Source organism: Petaurus breviceps, unplaced genomic scaffold (genome assembly GCF_028583685.1).
Source record: "Petaurus breviceps papuanus isolate PSGF00001 unplaced genomic scaffold, PetGlider_PUasm1.0 38, whole genome shotgun sequence".
Classification (NCBI taxonomy): domain Eukaryota; kingdom Metazoa; phylum Chordata; class Mammalia; order Diprotodontia; family Petauridae; genus Petaurus; species Petaurus breviceps.
In genome coordinates this window covers 69222689-69228309 of record NW_027186304.1, presented here as the reverse complement: position 1 = coordinate 69228309, position 5621 = coordinate 69222689, and the positions used below count along the sequence as shown (strand labels likewise).

The 5621-nt window shown below is 40.9% G+C and overlaps 1 pseudogene; it reads left to right on the top strand.

Moving 5' to 3' along the window:
• Positions 1-4212: 4212 nt before the first annotated feature.
• Positions 4213-4844, top strand: LOC138170129 (ubiquitin-conjugating enzyme E2 C pseudogene; annotated as a pseudogene).
• The last annotated feature ends 777 nt before the right edge of the window (positions 4845-5621 follow it).

Here is a 5621-nt window from a genome sequence, read left to right as displayed (position 1 = left end):
AGTGTGTATTTCCCTCCCTTCTCAAGCCAGATTCAATAGGAATAAGGTTGACCTATTCCCTTTTGCCTTCCTATTCTTCCCCTCCATTGTAACCATTTTCCCTTGCCTCTTCTGTATGAGATAGTTTGCCCCACTCTGTCTCTCCCCATCTCCTCTCATTATATTCCTCTCACCTCTTAATTTCACCTTTTAAGTATCATCCCTTCCTGTTAAATTGGTCCCGTGCCCTCTATCTATGTATACCTGTAAACGTATATACACACATTCACATATGTATTCATATGCCCACATACCCTCATATAAAGACACACACACACACACACACACACACACACACACATATATATATATATACATATACTTCTAATCCCTTCAACTACTGAGAAAAGTTTCATAGGTTACAATTATTGTTTTTCCATGTAGGAATGTTAATAGTTCAACTTTGGCCGGGTGGCTCAGCGAGCAAGAGCACCGGCTCCAGTGCCGGGACGACCCGGATCAAATCCGGGCCCAGACACCCAGCACCACACCCAGAAATAACAACTGGCCATGCAACCCTGAACAAGCCACGCAACCCCGATTGCTTAAAAAAAAATAGTTCAACTTTGATAAGTTCCTTATGATTTATTTTCCCTGTTTACCTTCTCATGCTTCTCTTGCTTCTTGTATCTGAATGTCAAATTTTCTATTCAACTCTGGTTTTTTCAGCAAGAATGCTTGAAAGTCCTCTATTCCACTGAATGACCATATTTTCCCCTGAAACATGATACTCAGTTTTGCTGGGTAGGTGACTCTTGGTTTTAATCCCAGCTCCCTTGACCTCCGGAATATCACATTCCAGGCCCTTCGATCCCTCAGTGTAGAAGCTGCCAGATCCTGGGTTATCCTGATTGTGTTTCCACAATATTCAAATTGTTTCTTCCTGGCTGCTTGTAATATTCTCTCCTTAATCTGGGAATTCTGGAACCTGGCTATAATATTCCTAGGAGTTTTCTTTTTGGGATCTTTTTCAGGAGGTGATCGGTGGATTCTTTCAACCTCTATTTTGCCCTCTGGTACTAAAATATCAGTGCAGTTTTCTTTGAGAACTTCCTGGAGGATGCTTTCCAGGCTCTTACTTTGGTCATGGCTCTCAGGCAGTCCAATAATTTTTAAATTATCTCTCCTGGATCTATTTTCCAGGTCAGTGGTTTTTCCCATGAGATATTTCACATTGCCTTCTATTCTTTCATTTGTTTGGATCTGTTTAACAGCATCTTGATTTCTGATAAAGTCATTAGCTTCCATTTGCTCCAATCTAATTCTGAAGCAATCATTCTCCTCAGTGAGCTTTTGAGATTCTTTTTCCATCTGGCAAATTCGACTTTTTAAGGCATTCTTCTCCTCATTGCCTTTTTGAGCCTCCTTTGCCATTTGAGTCAGTCTGTTTTTTAAGGTATTATTTTCTTCAGTCAGGCTGTTGACTCTCATTTCATAATTTTCTTGCATTGTTCTCATTTCTCTTCCCAATTTTTCTTCAACTTCTCTTATCTGCTTCTTAAGGTCCTCTATGGCCTGTAACCAGCTTGTATTTTCCTTTGAAGCTTTTGGTGCAGGAGTTCTGACTTCACTGTTTTCCTCCTGTTCCATGCCTTGCTCCTTCTTATCCCCAAAATAGGAGTGTAATGTTGGAATCTTCTGTCTGCTTTGTTTCCTTTGCCTGCTCATTTTGCCACTCAATTATTTGACTTTTGGGCTTTTTGCCACAGTAGGACTCTGCCACCACACAGGGGAGTTTTAGTCCCAAATGCTGGGGTTTTCTCAGCTGTCGGAGGTATTAGATGGGTGCCCTCTCTGAGGTCTCCACACGCTCTGGCAAGCTGGACACACACCCCAGGACCTCCTCCCTAGAGTGCAATCCAGATCCAAGCAGGTTAAAGCAAGAGCGATGACCCCTCAGACTGGTGCTTTGTACCCCTACACTCTGCAAGCCAGGAGCTGAAGCCGCCACATGGCACTGGCAGGCTGTGCCGGCGTCTCAGCAGTTTCTCGCTCCAGGGGTAAAAGCCACATACTCCCACTTCCTGGGTCCCAAAGTCCAGACTGCACTGGCCTCTCACCTTGTCCTTCTCATCTATGTATTGATAAATCTGGAAACGGCCACAGCTGCTGCTGATCTGGAGTCCCTCTGGCTGGCGGCTGGTCAGGCCCGCCCTGGGGCTAAAGTCTTGGCGTGGGGCTGGGCTCGGCTTCCAGAGGGCTGCGCTGGCCGATTCCTGCCAGACTGCCGGGCTGTCCTCAGCGGGAGGTTAGCTTCTCTGTGTCATTTTGTGGGTTCTGCACCTCCAACGTTTGTTTAGAGTCCCCTTTTTACATGGATTGGGGAGGGTGGAAGCCGGAGCCGCGGGAAGGTCGTGCTTCTACTCCGCCATCTTGGCTCCGCCCCCCTACATGCACAGATATTAATAGGTATTACTGTAAGTCCAAAGAGAATCTTAATCAGAATATGGGGTCTCACTGAGAAATAAGTCTTGGTTATAAAATAAATCACAGGTTTTCAAATGCCATTTTTTATCATTGTATCATAGTTCCCCATAAAATTTAGCTAATGGAAAGGTACAAATATAATATTAGATTCTCCCTGACCCCTCACCACAGGGCATATATTACCAGCCAGATTATCAGACTGTTCATCCTACCTCTACCACTATCATTATTGTTTTTTTTTCTTTTAGATTAAATACAATTCAATCTGAGAGAGGAAAATATTTTTCATGTGGTATGAATTCAATTTTCATGTGAGATATACAGAGAAACTTAATCAGTGATTATGGTTGGGGAATTAAAACAGCCATTGTACTCTAATTTGCATGATAAACAAATACCTTTGTGAATTCTCTCTGAAAAGGTAATCACATGCTATATTTAAATAGTCTTGAATCTTTAGCTTAATTTAACTTAAAAGAGGAACATTTATGGTCTCTTTAAACCCTTGTTCTACAGTTTTATTTCACTGATTTAAAATTTCTTTTTTTTAATGCACACATACTGACCCCACTACTAATTACCTTAATTTTTAAAATCTAGTCACAGTTCTATCATTAAGAAAGGAACCAGAGCTTTAGTCCATTAGCAGTTGTTTGTAATAGCACATCTCAATTGATTAAACTGCAGATTTTTTTATAGGTCTTGTTTTATAAATTGAGTCTAGTCAAGTAAACATAACATTTGGTAATAGTCTTCATAGCAACTGTCAAAATGACTTATTGTTTTTCCAGGCCTGCATTCTTTCAGAATTAATAATACCTTTGTGCCCTTTATAACACTTATTATTGATGCCATAAAAGTTCTCTAGGTTTAATGAGTAGATGTTTCATTATATTATATAGTTCTGTTGACAGACAGAAAATTTTTCTAATCTGTTTCTCTTTTCCTCTTGATTGAAGGATTGTAAATATGCAATTAGCAGCTGAAGAAGTAAAAGAAAAAAATGTCAACTGTCAAGTATCTCTGTTGAAAGACACATGATGCTTCAACCTAAGAACAGAAAGACAAAAAGTATCCTTCCAACAAGCCTTAAAAGAAGTTGCATAACAGCTGTTTAAACATTTGGTTAATTTCTCTATTAGAATAATGATTTCTATTACCTTCAAAATTTGAAAGTCCAAGCAAATAAGCATATCTACAAATTTGTTTAAGGCAAGAGTACTTATGTACTATCAATGAATGATACTCTGTCTGTGAGCTGTATGAAGTCATCTGTGCTTGATTCTATGGCCAAGATTATTCAGTGTTGATGGTATCATTTACTTTTCTAGAATAGGAAGACAGAGCCAATGCATTTAATAAATTCTATACTCCTTGCAATGCTCTGCCACAATACCACAGAAATGGTTAATACCAATCTTCATGACTTGTCATCTCATACTTAAGTGCTTCTAATTTCTCCTCACTTCAAATTTTAGATATCTCTTATACTCTTCAGGATGCAGCTTAAATATTATCTCCTACATAACACCTTTTGTGATCTGCCATCACCAGTTATTTGTACATTCCATCCATTCAACAAATTTACTTTGTTTTCATGTTGTTATTTACCTAATAATAGCTAACATTTCAGAAAAATTTAAAGTTTTACAAAGTGCTTTCATTCCTATTAGCCATTCAAAATGGCTCCCTATTATCACTAGCATAAAATATAAACATGTCTCTTTAAAGCTCTTCATGACCTGGCAGTTGCCGCCCGGGAGTTTCTCTTCCTTTATCTCTGGTCCCCTATGGCCTCGCAGAATCGCAACGAGGCTGCTGCTAGCGCCGCTGCCGCCCCCCATAAGGGGGCTGAGCCTGGGGCAGCCGCGGCCCACGTGTCCGTGGGCAAGAGGTTACAGCAGGAATTGATGACCCTGATGATGTCTGGAGACAAAGGAATTTCTGCCTTTCCAGAATCAGACAATCTCTTCAAGTGGGTTGTGACCATCCATGGGGCAGCTGGGACTGTATATGAAGACTTAAGGTACAAGCTCTCCCTGGAATTCCCTAGCGGCTACCCCTACAATGCTCCCACTGTGCAATTTGTCACACATTGTTACCATCCTAATGTGGACACCCAAGGGAATATCTGTTTGGACATCCTCAAAGACAAGTGGTCAGCTCTGTATGATGTCAGGACCATCCTGCTATCTATCCAGAGTCTACTGGGAGAACCCAACATTGACAGCCCATTGAACACACATGCTGCTGAACTTTGGACAAATCCCACAGCCTTTAAAAAATACCTGTTGGAAACCTACATGAAGCAGGTGACTAGCCAAGAGACCTGACCCTGGCTCCCCAGACTACCTTCCTTGTGTGTGTGTGTGTGTGTGTGTGTGTGTGTGTGTCTATCTTTTCCCATTCCTTATAACCTGTCTTCTTCTGTAAAGGACTCTGTATCATACTGTTTTCCTTTTTTTTTTTTCTTAAGCTCTAATCCAGCCTTCAACATTAATGTATGAATAAAGTTTTGTTTAAAAAAAAAAAGCTCTTCATGACCTGACCCTTTACCATCTTTCCAGCCTGCTTATAACTACTCCTCTCCCCCCAACACACACATATACAGACCTCCTTGCTGGTCCTCCCACATGCATCTCCATCCATCTCTGCCTTCTGGAACCCCTGGCTGAAATTCTACCTAGAATAGGAAGTTTTTTTCTGGTGTCTCTAGCTGCTAGAAACTTCCCATCAAGGTTTCCCAGCATTTGATTTGTATATGTACTCTATATACCTATGTACAAGTGATCTCCCCCATTAGAATATAAGTTCCTCGATGGTAGGGACTGTTTAACTTGGGGCTTTGCATTCCCAGTATATAACATTCTGCCTGGGTCACTGTAACTCCTTAACAATCACAGTTATTGACAAATTGGTTATCTCCAAAGCATCATGTAATGTTTTGTATCTCAGATCATCTCCTTCAATTTACTATCATTTGAGGGATTCTTTTTCTTCTCTCAGATACCTCTCCTTTCCTTTTCAGTGGCTGCATTTCCTCAATAGACAAACAGGACTGGAGAATGAGGAGTAGGAATGTCATATTAATGAAAGGACTCTTTGTAAAGTTGTCTCTAGGTAATTTGCACCTCTCCCCAAACCCCAGGCATTTG